We start from the raw sequence: 23455 nt of genomic DNA, 5'->3' as shown, positions 1-23455 counted from the left end.
TTTTACTGCAGTCTGGTTTTGCTCTGCTCTTTCTCAGAATTGGCTTAAAGGGCAAGTAGCATCCAATGACCACATTAATTGACCCAGTGGAAAGGATAATAAGATGCATAAGTGTTTACAATCACAACGCACTATTCTGTATGTACGTTTTAAATAAAAATCGGTCTAGGCCAATGTTTGGCTTGTTTTATAAATGTTTCTTGTGTCACAAAAGTAACTATAATGAAGTTACAGAATTACAGAAGTCTGTCTGAAAGGAAAATGTATAGCTACAAAATATTCTCTGGTTAAAGTAAATAATTTTTGATGACTGTCTAGCAAGCAATCCTGATAAAATTTTTCTCTGCTCGCTGTCACAGTCAAATGCTGAGCCAAATCAAAGTCCCAGCACTTTGAATTTCATTCCATGATTTGGACCATTTCCCATAGGCAATGCTGAAATATTGTCAACACCCAGATGAGTCAAATAATGAAAAAAACACCTCTAAATAATGTTTTGATTCCTGTTATAACTTGCTGTAGAGGCCAGATAAACTCGACTGAAATTTTAGTCAGAAAAGTATTTTGGTGATATGTTTCCTATCTTCTATATCCTGCCCAATTTTTTGTCTGTCTGTATCTCGACTCGTAAATCCTTAGCTACCCAGACGAATCTCATCTCAATCACAGTTTCAAAGAAAATTATGTCTACGTAGTCTCTGTTATATATGTTATATTATTCTGTCTATTCACTTCCCATTTGAAAACCTGGTTCGTCTTTGCTGCCCACAGGCAGTGAGGGACGGATATTATTCTGTCCCTTTTGAGAAAAATCCAACTCTGTTATTTCCTACTCAAGAAATAATAACAAAACAAAACAAAAAAATCATTAAAAACAAAAAAAAAACCCAACAAACTCATGTCAGGAAAAAATAATACTTTCTATTAATGTACTAAATTATAGGGACTGGAAACAAGCGTGTTTAGTGTGTACTAGAGGACTATTATTGAAGAAAGTTACGATTAAAATTTAGGTAGTATTTTCTGAGAACCAATAAGATGCACTATGTATTCTGTGGTGTTTATCTTAGCTCCTGATATGGGGACTGGTTTAGGTAGAATAGAACCTTGCTGACTGTTTATTGACGGCTCAGTATTACCTGAGAGAGACATTAGCATTCACCTAGATTGCAGTGTCTGCTGTTCCTTAGCACCCTAAATCCTTCCCTGGGGTTAGCCAAAGCAAAACTTTCCTAAGCTGCTTACTCCTGCAGTCCATATTACTCCATGTGCCTCATGCATACTAGTTTTTGTTCAGGTGTCTTAGGGGTTTTTCTTGGAAACGAGTGATGAGGAAGTAGTGAATGTGAATTCTCAGAAGGACTTTGGTAGATTGCCAGTGCTTTAACACCTTTTTTTTTTTTTTTTTTTTTTTTTTTAATAATATAAATAATAATGGCTTCATTGTTATTGTTTGATTGCAATAGTACTGCAAAGTGAAAGTATAGTCTAGATTCTAACCTCCCTCTCCCCAGGACTAGACTAAAGGGAATACTTTCACCATCAACACAGTGAAAATCTCTCAGCACCAACTTAATTCGGTTGAGAAAAGAGGATAGAAACATGAATAGGGTTGATTTCCTTAAGCAGTTTAACACACTGCTGATCACAGAAGTTTTAGGGAAGGAAGAAAAAGCCAACCAATATTCAAATAGGTAGCCAACCCGCCTTTGTGGAATGAGATTTTCTTTGAATAGCACTGAGGAATAACTCTATCCATAAAACATATACAAGAGACATGAGACTACAAGGGACCTCCTGAATCTTTGAATCCAGACCTTGCTATTGTATGACTACGTTAGTGAAAACAATGTTAATAATGTAATTTGTGCATGTTCTGTATGGATCAATGAAATTTTCATCTTAAAATTATCATTGCCCTAGTTGTGGTCTGTTCCAGAATCCAGCCTTACTGAAGGTTAGCTGCAGTCATGTATAATTACAGATACACACTTTGTCAGACTTAGATTAAAAAACAACAGCAGTGACTGTGACACAAAGTAACTATTATGTCCTTTAGGAAGGAAGTTTACATTAGAGAAGGCAGTTCGATCTTCAGACATTCCTGCCGGTGTTTTGGGTAAAAACATTTTTATTGGAAAATAGAAGAAAAAAAAATTACGATTGGGATTTGTTTACTTTTGATTTGCTTATTTGTTTGGTTTTTGTTCTGTTTTGTTTTCTGATAAGTTCCAAAGAGAAATCCAAGTAAGCACTATAAATTATTTTAAAACTTTAGGTTATACTTTACAAAAAAAAACTAAGTAAGACTAGCCAGAAAGGCCTGGGACTAAGCGGATGAAAAGACCATTCCAGATGGAAAAGAGCTCAAGAGTCACTGCCTCCCAGAGTCCAGAATTTTCTGTGAAAATTAGGTTATATTAGTGTAGTCTTGAAAAGTAGGTGAGGCAGAGTTAAGACAGCAGTTTAACTATGTTTGACAGGCTAAATGGAATACATTTCCTAGCTCCAAATCACTGAGCAGTGCTCTTGTAATGGGTGTTTTGCTCCAAGCATAATGAGGGAAAATTATTTCATTTGTCCAGACTATAATCGATCACTTCCAGGAAAAGAAATCTTTCATGATTTTCCAGTAGCCATAGGAATTGTTAAACATATCAGTTAGTTGTAGAAACTACCTTGTGAAAGAAGAAAAAGTCATGAGAAATGAGTAAGATGCGCAAAATTGCCCTGTAATTTTATGACCATTCTTAGTCGTTCTGGTGTTTGTGCCTAGATGCATGCTTTTTTCCTTAACTGTCTCTGAACTGCCAATAACTATAAATTTATGCAAGCCATAGAAAGGATGAAGAAGTCTCAAAAGAAAAGGGATTTTTCATCTGGCAGCATGCTCACCCCAAAAGTCGTAAAAGCCTTTCCTGAAACTTAGGATTGCAAAAGCTTACTGAGTCTTGCCAGATTTCTTGCTTCTGATGGAAATTCCCTAATGATTCATGTGGTTTCTGGATAGCAATATAAACAAAAGGTTATGGTAATCAAATGCTTAAAAAGATGATTAAAAAAAAATACTCTGCACAGCTATAATATCCAAGAACTTGAATGTCTAAATGTGTGTTTTCTCATCTAGTAATGAGAATATTATCCCTCACGAATTTATAGAGCATGAAAGCTGAATCACAGGAGGGTGAGTCTTGTCCCATTGAAGTTTATGCTAAAATGCCTGGAGAGTCTCCCTGGTGTACAGGATGCAAGACTGAACCAGGGATAATTAGGATTTCATTGTGCTTGCCTTCGTGTGCTTAAAAGTGTGAAGAAATTATCCTTTGTTGTTTTTGGTTTTTTTTTTACATGCCTGCTGTATGCTCTGAAAAGCTTTTTACTTAAAGCGTTCAAGAACAGATTCAGTTCTGCAACCTTTCCTGGACTCTCTGAAGGCTTGGACATTGGGGAGGAAAGAAGGGAGTCAGAAATAATCTTCTGGATTGAAAAGAAATGGTCCATGAAGCTAGCAGTGCGGAAGTTAGAGAGAACACTAATTATTAGCATCCAGTAGTCATTTGACATCTAGGAATTTCTTACAGGCAGTGTTGTGTCCAAATGCAGAACTCTGACATTTTGCAAAGGTTCCCTGGAAGGTCTGCCTTCCCAGTAACAAGTTAATATCAGGTAAACGTTTATTGAAGCTGCAGTGGTTTAGAGTCTCAGCTGAGGATGTGCCTACAGGTTGCTCTCCTGCCTTGCAGAAAACAGGAAAGTTGTCTGTTTTTTATCATTCTTCTTTCAATGCCACCTGAATCAGTCTGTTAACTTGGAAAAGATTGGGTTCATTAAAATAATAAACTTGTTCAGAAGGCCATAACAGTAATGCATAGGTTTTAGATGCTGTGGTTGGGCTGGATGATCTTAGTGGTCTTTCCAGCCTTAATGATTGTATGATCCTGTAGCTACATGTCAACTTTTTGGACATAATTCTTCAGTTTTAATTGGGCATTTTAATTTCACCTAAAAAAAATAAGCCAACTAAATTCTTTCAATCCCATTTGATTCCCATCCCTGTGTACAGCTTCACTTTATGTTCCTTGTAACAAAAAGGCTTTTAACGTTGATAAATGGCTGCAAAGATTTTGCTTTTACTTTGTTGCTTTTCTGTTTATTTAACCAAGAGCAGTTCTTTTAGTCCTGACCTCAGTCTTGTCAAAAAGACTGTGTTTGTCAAACTGCTCATGCTCCCATTAACTCCTAGCTTTTTCAATTGTCACATTTGATGAATGGCTCAAATACTGCTAGCATCATTAAAAGCAGGGACACTGAATCCAAATACACACCATAAATAGGAAAATTTGAAGCAAAGAAAACCTTTTATTGCATAAAGGAAATTGCAAGTGATTTAAAAGTAATCTCTTTTAATGCTATCTTTCATATGTGCAGGAGACAAGAAGAAAACGCTGAGATTTTATGTTTGGTATTATCTCTTTTTATAGCTAGAGAACACTAGTAGCTTTATAACCATATTTATACAGGGATGTCTGGGACTGCGTGTAGAAATGGTCCTGCTTTGTGTGACTAAAAGTCTCAGAGCCATCCCCACAGTGCTCTGTCATTCCGAAGGGTCTGCATCTTCCCAAAGCAGAGCGTGCAGTCGTGCAGCACGGTGCTTGCATGCTATTTTCTTCCAGACTGACAGTGGCTCCAGGGTGTGCGGTGCTGCGTGCTCTGGCTCAGCCCCAGCGGTGCCCTTAACTACCGTGAGCAGGAACCGCCGCTGAGCTTCCCCTAATGACCTGCCGGTAACAGCGGTGCAAGCTCGGGCTTGCCAGAATTTGGCAGTGTAGTTCTCCGGTTACGCTCAAGCTAACATTTCAGTTTATATTGTCTGGTGCCCTTGTCTGCCCTTTGTCGTACTTGCAGCGCAGGCTATCGAGAGACAGAGTTCAGGATTAGTGCTGGAAAGTTGGGTAATGGCTTCAGCAGAAAGAAGAGAAGTTGTTGTTGTTGTTGTTGGGGTGTTGTTTGGATGTTGTTAAAGTCTAGCTAAAGGCCAAGGAACTTCTGGTGATTATTCAGGTCAATATCTATGCAGATACAATTAAATTTACAGTTTATAAATCAATAAAAGTGATACGCTTCTAGACTGGTGACAATTCTATAACACTCAGATTCTAGTCAAAATTACTGGTTTTTCTTTATGGTTTTGTTTAAAAAAAGCATTGCTCCAAACTGCAATATAACTATAGGTGCACAGAGACACAGCTTGAGTCCAATATTGCTGAGTGCTGCTCATGTGGAATTTTCATCATGATATAAATAAATACACTGCTACAATGTATTTTTCCTGGACAGTGATAGAAGCCATTACAATGAGGACAGCAAGCGAATCATTAAAGCAATTCTGAAATGGTATCAGAAGTAGGTCATCAACGTTTATACTTTCCTGAGCTACTGTAGATCACAGGGCTCTTTTTTCCTCTGCAGAAGATAGGAGGGAATTATTGAGCTCAGTGTTTTACAAAGTGCGGAGAAAGCAAAGAAACTCCTGGTTGTATCAGAAACTTTAGCATTACCAACTTTTTGCTTTCAGTAAATGTAACTCTGGTTGGCTGAGTGCAAGCAATAGCAGAAATTGTCCCTCTGCTATTGTTTGTAACTCAAACTTTTGTCGGAAGGACGATGCAGGATATCAGACACAGACCTTGAGGTATCATTACCTTGTTACTGATTTGCTGCATAGTCCAACCATAAGTTTAAAGCGAAAGTGAGAAGGATTAGTAGTTCATGGATTTATTTCAGTCCCTTTTCTCTTACTCAGATGCCATATGCAACAAAGTGCAGAGATGGACTATAGGCTTCCAGCAAGTTACCAGCTTTACTGCCAAGGAGGGTGCTAAGACAGGCAGTCTCCTGGGTAAGTGCTTCTCTTTGTCTGGTTCTTGCTGGATTTGATTCCTAAGGTTTGTATGTATTTAGATTGCAGTCACCTGGTCATCAACTATGGAAACTTAATTAACACTTTTCACCCAGATAAACCATGAAAATATATTACTTTATTTGATCAGTAATGTTTTGTTTCTGCCCTGAGGTGCCCCAGGTAACCAGTGTTTGTCACCTAGGCCCCTAAATATATGTTTGGTATATTAAGTATTATATATATTTATAATCGATAGAGTTCATCACAATTCCTTCATTATTCACAGAGAGATATGAACAAAGTACTTTTGTTAGAACAAGTACTTTTCTTCAGCCTTGACCATATTCTTGTTTCTGTCTGTGCCAGGATTAAATGTGAATCAAAACAAAGTAGATACGCTGCAGTTATTCCCTGCTGAGACTTCCTGCATTTTTAATCATTATTTGTTGGTGTTTCTGTATTTCTGTAACCCTCAGGAGTAGTGAAGCCTACAGAGTATGAATTCATTTGATTAACTACATTCAAAGTAGACCTATAGGAACTGGCTCTGTACTCAGTACTGACTTCTGCAGAACAGGATTATAACTGTCAGGGTAGCTACAACTCTGAATTAAACGGAAGTTTGTATGAGGCATATGTCAGTACTGAGCCTCCAACCCACGTGTGCTCTCCCACTGAGGTCAGTTAGACTAGTGGTTAGGAGGAGATAGATATGGAGGTCTCTAGGTTCAGTTAATCTCTAATGAAATGGAAAAGTGAGATTGAAGATGAGAGTATCTACTCAATTGTAAGATCAGTGAAATTGAGAATTTGGCTCATAGTTCACTAACAAGGCATCAGTAAGGTTAAAGCAAAGCATAAGAAAAATCTTGTCTTCTGTGCCCCTTTGTTCAGTGTATAAACAGTACTGTCAGAAGTTTTGAAGGGAGCCCTGCAGACTTTTCCTGGAAAGCATCATTGGCAGAAAAATAATTTTCAGCAGAATTCAACAAAGGAAGGGAAAAAAAAACAGTATAAATCAGCTAGCAACTTGACCCATGGGCAGCCAGACCAAAGCAGCTTCATTTCCTATGGATTTCTGTCTCCTCAGCCTTGTCATCTGCTTTCCAGCCCTCTACCAACAACCATCCCTGCTAGTCTTTCAGGATCTGGCAGGGAGGGCCACCTGCATGGCCAGGCCAGCACTGCAAGCCAGTGAGAGATGCCAGCGTGTCTTAGCCGTGGCTGCAGGGCCGGCCTGATTTACTTTCCCCGGAGCATGATATTTGGCTCTTTTGATGTCCCTGGTTTGCACAGGGTTTCTAAGGGTCTGCAGGTCATGAAGACATCTCTGTCCTTCTGTTAGATTTAGTTAAAACTGAGGGGAAAGAGCAAGCAAATGATAGACAAACGTTTGCAGAACACAGTGCTGTTGTAACCTCATTTCCCTGAGGAAATGTACTTTTGTGAGCAGTTGGTATTTTTAGAGATTAGGTATTTCAGTTATTTTTAAAAAAAGCAAAAAGATGCTTAGAACGAATGCCAGAGAGATGGCACCATGAGTTCTCTGGGGAAATAGCCACAAAGCCATTCCAGATGGTCATATCGCACAGAATATACATCCCAACACTATCGACTATACCCCATGGGTTAGGTGGGCTGCATACAAGAGGCTGAGGCCCAAACGCTCAGGATCCCTGCAGCAAGCAGGCCTGCCTGCCATGTGCAGCCATCCCCATGACTGCCACCTCTGTGCCACTGAGGCTGACATATTTGAAAGAGAATTTGTAACCAAAGAGGTGAGTTCAAAATAAAAGAAGTCAGCAGCTTCTCCCTGGGAATGGTGCTGCTGGTGTTAGTGGACATCACTAGGTCACTCCATCATTTCTGAGCTGGGGATTTCTGTTTAATAATATATGGCAGATTACTTCTGTAATGACCTATAAAAATTCTAAGATTAACTCAACTGCTGCTATGATATCTTCAGTGTCCTGCAGCATACTTGGCAGAGCAAGCACATGCTTTTTGTTTTCTTTACTCTGATTTGCTTGCTTGCTTGTCACTTTGGTTTTCCCAACAGTGTTTGCCTTGTGCTGACCCCATCCAGAAACAAATGTTGGGCTGGGAAGTAAATGAGGCACAAAGATAGCGTCAAGATAGAGAGGGTTTTAGGTCTGTGGTTTGTAAGAAAGAAATTAAGAGGTTGTATTCTTTGAAAATTTCTAGCTTTCATTAAACAAAATACAAATGAAATGTTTGTATTTTTATTTCAATCCAGTAACCTAGGATTAGCTTGTTTTGCTCAGTTCCGAAATTCATGAGGACATGACTGAAAAGACTGATTTTTGCTAACGTTAAAATACTAAATCAGCATCAGAACTTCCATTTGGGCTTATAAGCAATAATGCATGTGTTTCTTGTTCTGTGTTTTACTTTTGCATCTTGTGCATCACAGGAGAGTCTTACTTTTTCAATGAATGAATCTTTAGTATTGTGTAGTTTGGACAAATTTAACCAATGGATTATGCATGTGAGTAGTCCTTCCTGGTTAGACAGTTCTTGGTATTTCTCTTAATTTTTCCCTATTTAACATACACATCTCTCAAAGCTTGAAAACCTTGGAAAGGACTAAAAATAATAATTTTTTAGTATTTTAGAAATGCTAACTTAGACCTAAGTGTTGTTCTTCCGTTTCTTTTGTCATTTCTGAACTAAGAGAAATATTTCTAGCAGTAGTTAAGATATTGCAATTGTCAAAGTGTCCAGAATCCATAGCAATGAGTATTCAATGCAAGTGATCAATGAAATTTTTAGCCAAGGTGTGTGATCCTCTCAATAGTCAGCAAAGCTGGAGTTCCCTCATGTTGTATCTCAGAGCTGTAAAACATGATCTTGTTTGCTGTGCCTATATATATATATGTATATATATATGTATATATATACACACATATTTATCTAGCACTACTTTCTTCTTGTCTTCTTCATCATTGTCCCTCTGACTGTGTGAATTTTCAGCCCACCCAGCTTGATTGAGCATCTTTGGAGTGAGTTTCTTCTAAGATACTTGCAACTTGCTCCTTTTGCTTGAGCATCCTAGAAATGTTGGGAACCTCTTGACTTTAGGAGACATAAAATCTACTGTATTCTGGTAGGCTGTACTTTTAAAGGTGAACAATCAACTGCTTGTGGGAATGCTTCAGTTGACTTATTTGTGATTCTGTGTTGCTGTTGTTTTGTTTCACTATTTCTAAATGCCCGACTATAGATCAGGTCCTACAAACTATTTAAAGGCATACTCCGAACTAGAGCTTTATTTATATCTAAGCATAGTTTTCATGAGTTTCACTGATAATCAAATCATTGCTTATTGTGAGAGAACCTAGCTAACCCACCAAAAGCCACGGGTGGTGTCCAGTTGTTGTTATCTGCCCCCATAACTGTCCTGAGAAGTTGAATATGACAGTTGGGAATCACCGTGCCTGAGTTGCACTCCAAAGACATTGGATTCTGAACCATCAGAGATATTTGTTTTTCCCCAGACACAAGCACCCTTCTGACCTTGCTAATTTCTGATGGAAACTGAAAATCTTTTTGTTATAATCAGAGTCAAGTATCAGTTCCAGAAAGCCATTACTATGCATTATAGGCACTTAGGCACATTAGAAAACAAAACAAAACAAGCTATCTACCACTTTCCAGGATTAATGCTATGAAACATTTTATGGGTGGTCCTTAAGAGGACAGAATGCTGCACTAATGTGTGACTGCATGGCAATTAAGCTTAATTAGGGAAGGTTTTGAAAAAGACAGATGAAAGTAAATTATGGGAATGAAAGCAACTGTGCTTTTGGGGACCACGCTCTGTTACATTAGTTCAGTGAAGCATTGCTAATATTGTCCCCCGTCTATCACATTTTGACACGCATCCAGAAGTTTGTCAAATCAAGCATTTTTCTCTAGAAGAAGGAATCTTTTCAGAGCACATTCTTCACCTGGTCTCTGCTGAAACCATAGGTTTCTTCAGGAGGCGGCACCGCTTCCCTGCTAAGAGGAATAGCTGACCCTTAATGTGACCATCCGGTTTAGTTTAGCATTGCCTCTTTTCTACATGGAGTAACAGAAATAATGATGTATGTGGATTTTGATTTTCTTATGTGTGCTGGAAGAAATTTTTTGTAATTTCCTATTTTTAATGTTTCCTTTGATTTACAACTGAGCACTCAGAGCATCTGATTCTGGTTTTCCCCAATGACCCTGGTAAGCAGGGTTGCAGCAGCTCTCAAGCTTTATTCTGCATGTTTTGAGAGTGTATCATCAAACAAGCTCTTTCAGAGCAGAGGATTTCTGTACTTGGAAAAAGGCCGTTCTAAAACTAGGTGCATATTCCCTCTCCTACAGAATTTTAAGAGAAACAAAGTTTAGTATACTGAAATCCTAAATGAAACTGAATTGCTTTTCTCTGCCTTGGACTAAAATGGTTGTTACTATAGACACTGTTATAGTTTGTAGTGTTATATTGGATTTTATTAAATTATGGAAAATAATTAAGTAGAAAAGCAGGAAACAAAGGCTATGCAGTCAGATCCTTTTTTAGCTCAAATAGTGCCTGGTGTTGCTTTCCACCAGGACAGTGGGATGCTTTTTTCCCTAATGAACTTTTCATGTCCAAGATGAAATACAGATTCTGTGGACGATTTATTAAGAAAAGCACCACTTTCATGTGAGCAGTTTTCAGACCAACAGGGAATTTATATATGGAAATCATATATGAGTAGAGGGAAACACCTCATAAAAAGAATGACTACGTGGTCAGCAGCTGTAATTTATGTGCATTCTTTTTTAATAAAAAAACGTGTGTTGAGACCAATCTTTTTCATTTTTATAGCAGCTCAACATGATAGCTTCAACTGCAGTTGTTTAACCTTCTGACTTTCTTTGTTTTGTTTTGAAAAAAGGAAAACTAAAACCAGTACTTTTTGTTTCAGATACTGAGCTGATTGTTGTGTGAAAAGTGCAGTAAAGACACCTTTCTACACTGAAAGAAGCTACTGCTGAAAGCTGCTGAAAAAAATACTGCTGATAAAAGTGTGTATTAAAAATTAAAGTAGACAAGAGGATGTTAAGTACAAAAAAGAAGATGCTTGGAGTTGATGGCTGAGCACAAATAGCTGCATACAGGTAATCCAGATACACCTGCATTTGCTTTAACTCTGTTTGTTAGGTACATGTTTACCTGCATGTACACAGATACAAAATGTGGAAGGTACAGTTAAAAAATCAATTTCTTGCAAGGCAAAAGATGCTGCAGGCAAACCTCTACATGGGATCTCTTAGTTAGCACGAAGTTCTATTTATAGAACCACGGAATGCCTTTCTGGAGACAGATCCCCTTAGCAGGAGAATGCTACTCAAATCCCATGTTTTCCTCCACATGTGCAACTGGGAAGTAAAGGATCAGCCTAAGAGTTTCTGGTATGTGAGGTAATACTTGGTAACAGAATACTTTCAGGGCAGCTGGCGCAATGTCCTTGATAGGGTTGTTACAAGCCCCCCATAGACTCATTCTTTCATGGAGATGATGAGATATTGGGAAAACCTGATGTAGTTAGGCAATTGTAGGTGAACAAGCCATTTCCCTGCTAAAAGCCTAAAACCAGTGTTTATTACTTCCTGCTAGGTCACAGAAACTTTGCTCATCTGTCTTTTTGACAATAGCCACTCTTTTTAAATCTTCTTCGTATTCATGAACTGTTCTGCCCTCCACCTTTTTTTACACATCCTATAAATGTTTCATTCCAAAAGGTTTCCCGAGGCCCGTAGTGTTGCTGCAGGCATCTTCTACAGCAACTCAGGCTCCAAATGTCCTTGGAAAGGCTCAGGAGGGAATTCTCTGGGATGAATGAATAAGACTGGGCAAAGACTTTCATTCAGCATTTTCTCAGTTACTGTCATGGAAAAATCACTTGGATTGATGCTGGGTTCCTGTACAGGAATCTGCAGAACATAGGGATTTGGCCTTCTGTGATTTGAGTAATTTCTAAATTTTGTTTTATGCCAAAATGCTTCAGTTTTATTTGTTGGAAGAGACACGAAAAAGCTGTTCCTTTACAGCTCGTAGAGACCTGCAGCAGTTACAGTTGCAACTCTCTCTACTTTCCCCTTGCACCAGAGAAATTGAGGCTTGCATAGTGGCCTGCTGAAAAAATACACATGTGGAGCAAACAAGCCCATTATTCCCAGATTTCTAGGCATTTTTCAGACTGTATGTACCACATTTCTTGCAAGGGATATTTAATATGTACAGGTGAAGAAACTCAGGCTTGCTGGTTTCCTTGGATTCCTTTCTAACCTGCTCTTGTTTCTCTTTTTCCCACCTCCTCCCTTCTTTTGCGGCTTCCTGGCGTAAGTGCCCACAGCAAACCACTGTTCAGGATCCAGGAGCTGCACTCCATGGCAAGCCTAGTGCTAACCTCAGTGACAACTGCCCAAACGCCATAATCACACATTCCCAGCACTCTGCCCTAACGGCAGGGGTAGGAAACTCCAGTTTATGTTAATAAGGTGTGGAGGGTAGCCAAAATATTTTCTGAGTTTTCCGGCTTGAAAGGGTAATGAAGCTACCTCTGTCTCAGTAAGCTGGCATGGATGCAAGCTAAACAACTGGAAAACGTGTTTTCAGTAAAAAATACAGTGCACAAACTCCGCAGGTTTAGAACTTCCACTGTAAGTTGAGGTTTTTCATCTTTCCACTTTTTTTCCAGCCTAACTACTCCCCTTCACACAGCAAGAGCAATGTGGGGGGAGCAGGCTGTTTCTGTAGATTAGTTTCACGCAGTTATTGCCAGTTTGAGAGTTGAACTCAGAAACATTTCTTATTTTATAGTAAAATAATGAATTGCTTAATATGAAGAGTAAACCCAAAAGCTTATTTCTATAAATTTTGTCCAAAATCTACACATTTGTTAGCAAAAGAAACCTCCACGCTACTGTAAGCATGGTCAAATTCTTTAGGCTTGATTCAAAAAGCTTGCTCTTTTTGTCATTCCTCTCTGACCTCCTCCCTGTTAGTCCTGGGATGAAAGGCAAGCCAAAGATCTGCTGAGAAATGGGCCAAGCCACTGCTGACCTTTGCAAATCCAGTGCCTTCAAAGCGAGAGCTAATCGACATGTTCCCACGCTGTGTGTTGCTGAAACATACGATGCAATTCAAGGAATGAATTCACCATGGTGCAATCTCATTTTGAATCCAGTTTTCTTGCTATGTGTCAGAGGGTGAAGGAGGCAGAGTGCGGCACAGATTATAAACAGCAATCACACATGATAAGTTTCACAGACCTTGTAAGTCTGTGTTTGAAGTATTTCCTACTTTGAAGGGGCTCTTTACCTTAAAATTTAAAATGTGTCAGCACATCCTTTTGTTCTTCTACCCCTCAAAAACAGAGCCATTTTGTCGTGATTTAAAGAAAGATAAGCCAGTGGCTAATCAGGCTGAAAGTTTGTGATAAATAATCACCAGCTGGAAAGAAGTAGTTCTAGAGTTTATGAGCTGACAAGTAACAACAGCCTGGAGAGATGTTTGTGCGCCAACAGGTGCTATAGGTGAATAGCACAGTGATGCAGGAAGAGCTTTGGAATTTGTATTTTAAATTCATCTCCTCTCTCCCACTTTGCATGTTCAGATTTGGTGTGAATGCTATTGCTGTTCTGCAGCAATGTGACCAGGTCCCCCTACGGAAGATGTTTTATCAATTCCACCAGGTACCTCCGGTGTATGTGCAGTTTCTGTACTGGAAAGCATATTGGCGCTCCTCACCTAAATCTTACAGTCTTTTTTTCTACAGGTGTGTGCAGAGCAGCAGAGTCTCTCTGTGTCACGGGAGGAGCAGTTGATTATGTTCCTTGCAATCCCCACATGACTTGAGGGGCTGGGTAACGTGGTGCACCCACCCTGGATATTGTACTACACTGCAGCCTGTTTACGTGCTGCAAGTGCTGCCTGTTGGCATAAAGTCGCTTTTTGTCTGGGGCAAAAGTGAGAGGACTCATTCCTCATTTAGCCACTGTAGGGCATGTGTCATAAGTAGTATATCTCAAGCCATTTTGTCTGTGCCTAAGGGAGGAGTTCTGTAATTCCCAGTGCATGGTTCAGTGTCCCTCTCCTGGCAGAAAGTTACCACTCAGGCTGGGAAGCCATGGCAAGGCATGGCAGCCAGAAGACAAGCTGGTCTGCGTTTGACACCTTACCACAGACTTCCTAGTGTATGGTTTATCCAGCTGTTTTGGTCATACAGTGGCACCCAGAGATATTATGACCAATTTATTTCATTATCAGCTTTATTGCACAAATGCAATTCCATTAGAGCTGATGTAATGGAGAATCAGGCCCCCAGGCCAATGGGCTAAATTGTACCCTGGCTGTGTAAGCTGAACTTTCAAATGAAACCTCAATGCTCTCATTTTCAAGTTGTCCTTAGCAAAGCAAATGAAAATATATCATTGTTCTCAAGACTGCTGAATGAAGCAAGTCCTTCTTTTTTTATTTCCATAACCATGAATAGTAATTTCATCTATTCATGACTAATAAAATAGTTTGCTAACTAACCGGATTTGGTGAACTGTTTCACCAAGTGTTGCAATAAGAGAATTGTTTGTAGTTTTTTTAATCTCTCAATATTTTTGTTATTTTCTGTATCACGGTTAGATTTTTCAGTCTTCTGGACATTGAAGATTTTGGAGAAGAGATTGTATTGACTGGATGGGTAACATCTGTTACCAGATGGATTTAACAGTGTGAGTGTTACAAGTGTTAACAAGAGAGAAGGGGAGAAGGCTAATTTATACTCTTCTTCCCACTGCTGGCACCTTTCACTGTGGCACTCTATTCTGGTCCTGTGGCAGAGATTATCTTTGCACAGAGGAAGCCCTTATTCACGTGATTACATCTACCTTTAAGTTTTGCTGCTGTTTATAAGACAGTAACAAATGCCTTCATGATAGCCTTTGGGCTTGGCCTTCCAGTAATTTTTTTTTAAAAGAAAAGAATAGGAGAGTAGCTCTAACTTTGTTAGTTAAAAGCATTGATAGATTTTAATTTCTGACCTTTTAAAGTCACACCAACATCAAGCTTCATCTTACTATACATTCAAAATGCAAAGCATAAGTAAACAGGAAACACCTGTAACAGGTGCCTTGGATAGTGAATTCCACAGAAAGAGATGCTGAAGCGGAGTTTCAGCTTAATAAATGTCATTTTCTCTGCTGCCCCCTCCCATTTGCATTGGGACTAAACATTTGTGTGAACCCTCTTTTGTTCCTCAGCTGGAGTAGAATTCCATGTGTTCTTCCTTAGATTACCAACTATTTAGGAAAGATCTCAGAGAGGAATGGTGATTTATGGTACTGCAAAGTACTAACTGATGCAAGCAGACTGTATGTCTGATAATGTTATTCTTGCAAACCACTGTGCCAAGAAAAAAAAAAAACCTGATCCCGTTTAGATATAAGTAAAAAGCTTTAGAAATTTGACCTGATTCAAAAAAGTTGCACTATGTCTTATTCTTCTCTTCCTTCTTCCTTCTTCCTCTTGTTATTTTACATCTGTTTTTGTATTCTTATTTGCATGTTGTGGTTTTAAATACTATCTTCACGTTCTTAGAACTTCCAGAAAAAAACAGCATTTGCAATACATATATGGCCTATGAAAGGTTCCCTATGACCTATGAATATTGTAAGATACTCAGTTTGATTAAAGATTGAACAGCTTATTCTGAATACAGTCTCTAAGCAAGTGGAAAATAAGAAGGTTATCAATCAAAAGTAGTCATGTATTCACCAGGGGGAAATCATGCTTGATCAACCTGGTAGCCTTCTATGATCTCATGACTGACTGAGTAGATAGGGGGAGAGTAGCAGATGTTGTGTACCTTGACTTCAGCAAGGCTTCTGACACTGTTTTCCGTAACACACATGTGGGTAAGCTCAGGAAGTGTGAGAGACAAGTGAATGGTGAGGTGAATTGAGAACTGGCTGATTGACAGAGCTCAGAGAGTTATGATCAGTTACACAAAGTCATACACAATAGATTGACTAGACTAGATTGACTAAGTGTTGGCCGCAAAGGAATGCTTATTTATGTTGAATTTAAAATATCATACAATCAGCAATCATCTGAAGCAGTACAGAAACTGTGAAAGTGTCCATAGCTAAAAAAATAAAGCTCTATGGCTCTGCAAGTCCACTATGAACACATAATAACATTTTTCTACTAGCAATTACATCTGCATAAAAATGTATCGGACTGTGGTTTGCCTATTAAGTTTGAAGTACGGACAAATTAAAGTACAGTAACTTTGAAAGTATGAATTGATCTAACCAGGGCTGTATTATTTGCAGGAAAATGAACTGAGATTACTGATGGCTCAGTGCACAGGAACAGCATTTGCTGTGATAGAAAAGTGTATACCATGGATTAACTCAGTCGTTTTTGTAGTGGCCTGTTTCTCATTTTACATGCTTGGCACTTTGATCCATACTGTAATGTAGGTACATATAATCCTGGGAAATTTGCTGCCCAAACTAAAGATTAAATAATTTAATCAGAGGTATTTTCACAGGGATTTTTCAAACTATTTTAATTATGTTTCATTGTTTACAGCCTGTGTCTTTCTGGGAATATTATATCTAGAGGCAATTTAAGAATACAACCTGCTTGTAAGTTCAGGTGTTTGAAAAGTTTGAAAGCAATCAAGAAATTGGTTAGTTGTTGTAATTTATAGTGCCAGAATAATTAATCTTAGAATGTATTTTTCTCCTGTTAAACATTTTACTCTTTTTATGAATTTCTGTCTTTATTTTTGCCATTCCTCTGCTAGTAAATATTTTTTCAAGTACTTTAAGAATAAATGATAGCTTTATTGTGTTTTTGGACAGATTTTGAGCTCTGCTATGTTTCTATAACTTCACAGAATATCCAAGGGCCTGAGAGGTGTTATTCCAGATTTACGTTTGTGTAATTCAGAATGAATCCATTATCCATTATCCATTTACATCTGCATTCAGAGATGATGCTGTAGTCATCCAGATCCCTAAAGTGGTGATCCAGTCCAGTTCTTTAGTACTGTTTTAACTGTTGTACTCGCAACTTTTATGAATTTCATATAGCTTAGACTGTGGGAAATAGGTATAAAGATAAAATGAGCTCTTAGAGATGAAAACCACTGATATTTTTTTACTAATTTCTAGATCTCTTATGTCATCAATGCTCTTTGGGAAAGTTCTGATTTACAAAATATGATCTCATAATGTGTTTTATCTTATTGGCTTTTTGCCACGTTGCCAGAATGTAGTGTATTCATATGGAAGCATCCAAAATGCATGCTTCAGCAGTGCGTGCATGCAGAGAAAGAGTACAAAGCTGTTTTTCATTTCTATAAACAGATCCTAGTTATACCTCCAAATGATTTTTTATTATTGGTTTTGTGGTTCTGATTTTGATTTTGTTTGTTTGTTTGTTTAGTTGGTTCACTGATTTTTTTTTAGTTGTTTATTGTATGCTTGCAGGAGAAGTCCCAAGTTTCAGAAGTTTCATCACTTTAATGCTTCTGAAAGGTTTACTGGAAACCATGAATGTCTGCTCACAAATGTAGCGCCTACGACACTTTCAGACACCTATTCAGGATAAATCCCTTAGAACACACTACATATTTTTCCACGCTTCCTCAGAAAGTACTACTCTAGAAAAGAAAAGATGGCCTGTTTGCTTCTATGATGATTTTCTAAAATTATCTCTCTATTTAAGAAAGGTCAACTTAAGAAACAGTATCTTGAAGAACAAGTTATCGCTAGCCCTTATAGAGAGATTTTTGGTTTTCAAACATTCATGTAGTTCATCTGAACTGTCAATTCCCCCAGCTCTAGTAATTTAAAATCCATATTTTCTGTGGAACTATTCAGTCACATACAAAATGTTATTAGCAGAAGGGGAAAAAAAAGGAAAAATGTGATCCTGATCAGAAATCAAAACTATATCAGTAAAAGGCAGGATCAAATATGAGCTGAACAGGGATTAAATTGCCAGTTTCAGTTGAGTTGAGACCGCTTTGAGACATTCAATTGAGACCGCTTTGAAGGATCTGGGTCTTTAGGAAAAGCTGTGAAGATCAGCTATTCAACAATTTCTGTTCTTTGACAGTATCTTATCTTAAGAACAAATACATTTTTCTCCTTTTCACCTTTTTTTCATCTAGCTATATCTTTACAATTATATATTAGTTATAGATGGATAGAGAAAATCTTTTTTTTTTTTTTTTTTTGGCAGGCGTTTACATCTTGGCCCTTTTCCTTCCCTTGACTTATTTGTTTCATTTTTTTAAAAATTCTGTTTCATTTTTTTTATCCTTCTGTTGAGGGAATGCAAATGCAATTGTACTCACTTATCAGATGGTTTTTCAAACCAATGATATTGGAATAGATAGAAATGAGAAAGTTGTAATCTTCAACTGCGATGCACTCCCACTTATTTCCATTCAGATATGAGAAGTTATGAAACAAGATCTTAATTACCAAGAACCAGACTAATCTCTAAAACTGGAGCTGGAATATTCAGTATAACTTCTTAGTAAGAAAAGAGAGTGTTCAAGGAAATAGCAAGCAGCATATAACAGCTTTGTATAAAGTATTATTTTTCAGAGATTATTGAACCCAGTTAGAATAGGGAAATTTAGAAACTGTATAGAGTCATGCCCTCCATAGATCGAATCGCTGTCTAGGTCAGGAGAGAGTTTAGATAAAGTTCACATCCAGATGCTTTGCCATCCATTGGTGAAGAAGCTGGTGCTAATTTGAGCATCTGATATGTAGCTGATAGTTCACTTGTTTCTAACTTTGTTAAGCAATGCCTTTTTAAAAATCTTTTTTTTAGGCTGGATTTTACTCTTCTGGCAACAGCTTTTATAGGACTAGTGTTGTTCTTGTTTTTGTATCATTTTTCAGTTTCCACCATAATACTTTCACACTTGTAGAGTTATTTCAGTTTTGCAGGCTTTAGTTAATAATCGTCAGTGACCTAGCCAAAGCATGAGAAGTGATATTCATTGGCAGGAGCATGGTATTTTACAAGTGCAAAGCTGGTACGCAGAAATATTAAACTGTTGGGAAGTTTAGTAACATACTTTTGGCATTCCTTCACATTCTTGTATAGGAGATGGATTACTATATGAAGTAGGTTAAATTCTCTGTCTACTCAGATAAATTCAGTGTGATTCTCCTGAGTAGAGTTAATTCGACGGTCTGCCTCTCTGTTTACTTGACTACAGCAGTGAAGTTGTTATGTATGTCGGATTGTGGCTTTTTGTTGTAATCAGACCACATCAGCAAAGAGTTATCTGGACCTATATGAAGCATAGCTGGTAGAGACTCAATTTGACAACTTGTGTTGTGTCAGTTTCTCTCACTTTCTTTTAGCAAACCATGTGGAAAAAAAATAAATAAGAATAAATAATCGTGACAGTTCCTCTCAGTTTTTATGGTGACCTCCTAATTTCTCAGAAGGTAATACGTGCTTAGTACTTAGGAAATATGAATGAAATATGAATGTCATGGACTACTTTGCTGACTGAGGAAACTTCAGTTATTTTTTCAATCAGAATATGTATATACCCTTACCTCCTGAACTGGACAAAGTGAATGATAAGTAATCACTTTTATCACCTTTCTGAAATAATTAACTTGTCTCCTCTCATACCAGAAAATACCAAACCATCAAACTAGAAAGCAGGCTTTGTGAATAGCCTTGCTGAATTCCTAGTTGTTTGCTCTGGCAGTTTCCAATGAAGCAGCTGGTTGTCTTTGGAAAGCTATGCCTGTTGTTTTGAGTTTGAACATCATGTGTCTTTAATTTTCAGCACTAGCCAGAGGGATAAGTATCACAAATATCTGCTTGTAGGCCTCTTGCCCTTGGGAACCAAATATATACTTGGCAGCCCCTCTGACTGTGGGACTGAAGAGAGAATCAAAGTTGACTCATTGCTTTATATCCTCTGAGGCAGAAGAAAGAATAAAAAGGGCAATTGCTGCTTCCTTCAGTTGCCTGAAGCAATTCTTTCCTAGTTTGTAAAAAATAAACTAATGCCATTTTCTAAAATGATTTGCCCCCTATTTGAACAGAATATTCCATCCAGTTCATATACCTAAGTCTGGGACTGTACTCTCCCTAGACTTCTGTTTCCCAGTGCAGTCTTGAATAGGGTTCAGACCCTACTTGAGTTACTCCAAGTTAAATGTAAATCAGAAATGGATATTTACATCTTTCACACAATATTCATCTCCAATAGAATCTTGTTCTTCAACTGAACAAAAACAAACTCTAACTGAAATCACAGAATTGTAGAGTCTGGAAGGGACCTCTAGAGATCATAGCATCCAGCACCCCTGCAAAGCAGGCCAGAACCCCTACAGCAGGCAAATTAGTTCATAGAATGCTATGTGCACTGTTGGGGGCACATCTCTGGAGTGACCTTATTTTTTCTTCCTAAGCTGTTAACATGTTTTTATCTCCTACTGCATGATTAAGGCCAAAACAAATGAAGACCAACCTATGACTTTTAGTGAAGCGATGTTTATTACCACGCCACTGGGCATGCCTTACAAATATTCCCAACTGTAGATGTGATGCTGAAATGAAACAGTGATGTTAGCAACATCACAATATATAGGGGAAGCCTGAGCCCCAATGTATGCATTAGGTAAAGATCAATCAGGATGCCAGATGATCTTTTATTCATTTTAGAAATGAATTCATTTAGAAATGATTCATTTTAGAAATGTTGCTAGGCAGAGCTCCAAGCTCGCACCAAGTGATGCCAAGACATTTGCTCATGCCTCCGTCATCCCTTATCTAAAGTGGTGTAACTGCCAGAAATAATTTGAAAAACTTCACACATTGCACATTTTGCACATTGCTCTTTTCTACATAAATATTGTTTGTGATTCCCACTTAAAAATAGAATCCAAGTCTTGTATTTGAGATCAGCAGAGGATCTGTCTTTAAGACAGTGCTTACATTTTTCTAGGAAAACTATTCTTATTTTATAATCAGCTCAGCTTAGCACAGAGGTCTTATGTAAGAAGCAGGCAGTTACCAACTGAGAAAGTCCAGCATTTTTTTCTTTCTTAGAATTCAGATTTATTATTAGTCCCTAAATTCAGTGCTTTGTTAGGGAGTATGCTTTTGAACTGTTAAGAGACTTGTTATACTACACAGATACAAAAAGAATTTTAGCTGAGGATAAGCTCTAAAAGATGAACGAATATATTAGCTTAGCATGAATCTGATCTTACCTTGTCTTGCAAATAAGTGATACAGAACCCACTGGAATTTGTTGTTGTCTCAATGCTGAAGAAGACAGGGCTCAAAATGATTCTAGTTATTCCTGGTTGAAAGGTAAATTGCTATGACTTTCTAGATGTTTTATTTTAAATATGCTTATATATTATCTGATTATATTTTAATATATTTATTTATTCACTCTGTCTAGCACCCAGAATATGGCATTGATTTACAAGGAATCCATACAACTTAAGGAGTATATTCAGGCATCCAACTGTGTAATTAGTGCTGTAAGTTCAGGATTTTTTTCTTTTTGACAAGTTAGATTATAAGTGATGATTCCATTAGTGTCTTTTATGTCTTCTATCTGTAATTTATTGTCTTGGAATGACAAAGGCTCTTAAAGCAGTGTAACTCACTTTGTATAGAAGAGCCAGAGAAAGGTGTGTTGCAATGCAAAGTCCATTTGTTTCTTATTCCTTACTCCTTCTTTTAGCCCTTATTTACCCACTCAAGGTCAGACTGGATCAGGCTTTGAGCAACCTGATATAGCTGTAGGTGTTCCTGTTCATCTCAGGGGAGTAAGACTAAATGGTCTTTAACCAGTTGATTCCAACTCAATCGATTCTATTATTCTGTAGGAACCATCCTGTATGGTTTTTCATATACATGGAAGGCACTGTGTACTTGAGCAAAGGCTGAAACAAGAAAAGCTAAGAAGAGTGAAATGCTAAGAGAAAAGAAGAGAAGAATTCAGGAGGATCTATAAAAAGTTTAAATTGGTAAAACATGTATGTGGGTGGGTAAAAAAGGGAATAAAGCGCAACTAAGCCATAGAAGCCTCAGCGGGACTCTGAACATTGTTCTGAACATTGTTCAGAATGCATTGCAGTTTGCTTTAAAGAAACATCAAGAATACCCACATCCTTAGAAAGGGGACTTTTTTGTAGTTTAGCATTTATTTTAACAAATGCATGAAGACAGACCTTTTCCAGACCACAGTGTCATTCTGCTGTGGTGTGGGGAATTTCTTGTAGGAATTTATGAAGGCAGAAAAAACTCTTCTGCAAAAGAGTTGAACTGTGCATCTTAAGCAAAGCTGAGCTGGAGGATGCTTTGCTACCCTTCACTAGAAAGGGCACTGGAGTACTTTTCCAGCCAGGGCAGGCAGCCAGCTCCTTGCTTCTCTGCCATGGTGGGCACAGCCTTTTGAGATGCTCAGGGAGGTCCCTGTGTGCACACTGATACCCAGAGGAGCATGAATAGGTGAGAGAGGATAGCTTTGCTGCTTCTCCTTCAAAGTGAGATGGAGGAGAAGGATGAGTGCCATTCACAGAAATGTATATTCTCAGCTACTGGAGCAGCATTTCTAATTGCCGTATAATGAGGACAGCTTAGGTTCGATGTCTCCATGCCACGAGTGACCCAGACATTTCTCTCTTCTTTCCTTTCCTGCCTCTGCTTGCCCTCCTATGTCCCTGCTGCTTCCTGCAGGTAAGCCTGAGTCACCACTGCTGAAAGCCACCTAGGCTGCTCCTTTAGAAAACCCTGAGGCTGACAGAAAAAAACACAAATGTGAGCTTCATTCAGCTCTGTAAATGTGACATGTTCTGTTGATTGAATCTATTTCTGCAGTCACCTCTGCAGATCCCATGTCCTGAGAGCACCCAGTCTAACTCAGGGGGCAAACCTGGAGCCAGATGGGGCTTTTGACAGACAGGCTTCTGATAAACTCTTATCGTAGTCCCAAGAACTCAGAGCTGTTAGGACCCAGTCCTGCCCCTTGTCAGGGAAGATTTCTCCCCCAAAGTGTCCTTATATATTCTGAATGTTCAGCTGACACTGTTGGAACAAGAGACTCCTTCTCTGGCAGATTAGTGTAATGTTGTGGCTGGGAAAGACATGAACAGCAATGATAATGGTGAAATTATGAAGACTAATGAGGAATTGAGCTGTTATCTATCTCATAAATACATATTCTAATGTACAAAAAAACCACAGTGTTGACTGGAAATACTGTAATCCTCAGGGAAATCAAATAAAAAGAAATTAGCCAGAAGTGTCACATATTTACATCTGGTTCACCTAAAGAAAATCTGACCATTTTTGAAATGGCTGCCAGCCAACATTTTAGGAATATTTGCATTGGGTTTCTGCTCATACAAAATGTTTTATGTCAAAGTACCCTCTGGTTCTCACATTACAATAATTATATTGATTGTTTGTTTACCATTTTATATGAACAT

General features: G+C 38.2%; 2 long non-coding RNA genes across 2 annotated transcripts in view; both read left to right on the top strand.

The window, feature by feature from the left end:
• LOC128089320 (uncharacterized) overlaps positions 1–23455 on the top strand; it is a 399980-nt gene that overhangs the window by 345912 nt on the left and 30613 nt on the right. The window contains exons 7-8 of the long non-coding RNA XR_008210481.1: positions 5807–5902; positions 10870–11062. This is a non-coding gene — a long non-coding RNA (uncharacterized LOC128089320). The remainder of the gene's footprint in view (positions 1–5806; positions 5903–10869; positions 11063–23455) is intronic.
• Positions 21072–22017, top strand: LOC128089345 (uncharacterized). The gene is made up of 3 exons (XR_008210495.1): positions 21072–21323; positions 21418–21499; positions 21851–22017. It is a non-coding gene; the product is annotated as an uncharacterized LOC128089345 (long non-coding RNA).

Source organism: Tympanuchus pallidicinctus, unplaced genomic scaffold (genome assembly GCF_026119805.1).
Source record: "Tympanuchus pallidicinctus isolate F22 unplaced genomic scaffold, pur_lepc_1.0 scaffold1, whole genome shotgun sequence".
In the NCBI taxonomy this organism is placed as follows: Eukaryota; Metazoa; Chordata; class Aves; order Galliformes; family Phasianidae; genus Tympanuchus; species Tympanuchus pallidicinctus.
The sequence above is the reverse complement of the archived record's forward strand: the minus strand, read 5'-3'. Positions and strand labels throughout refer to the sequence as shown.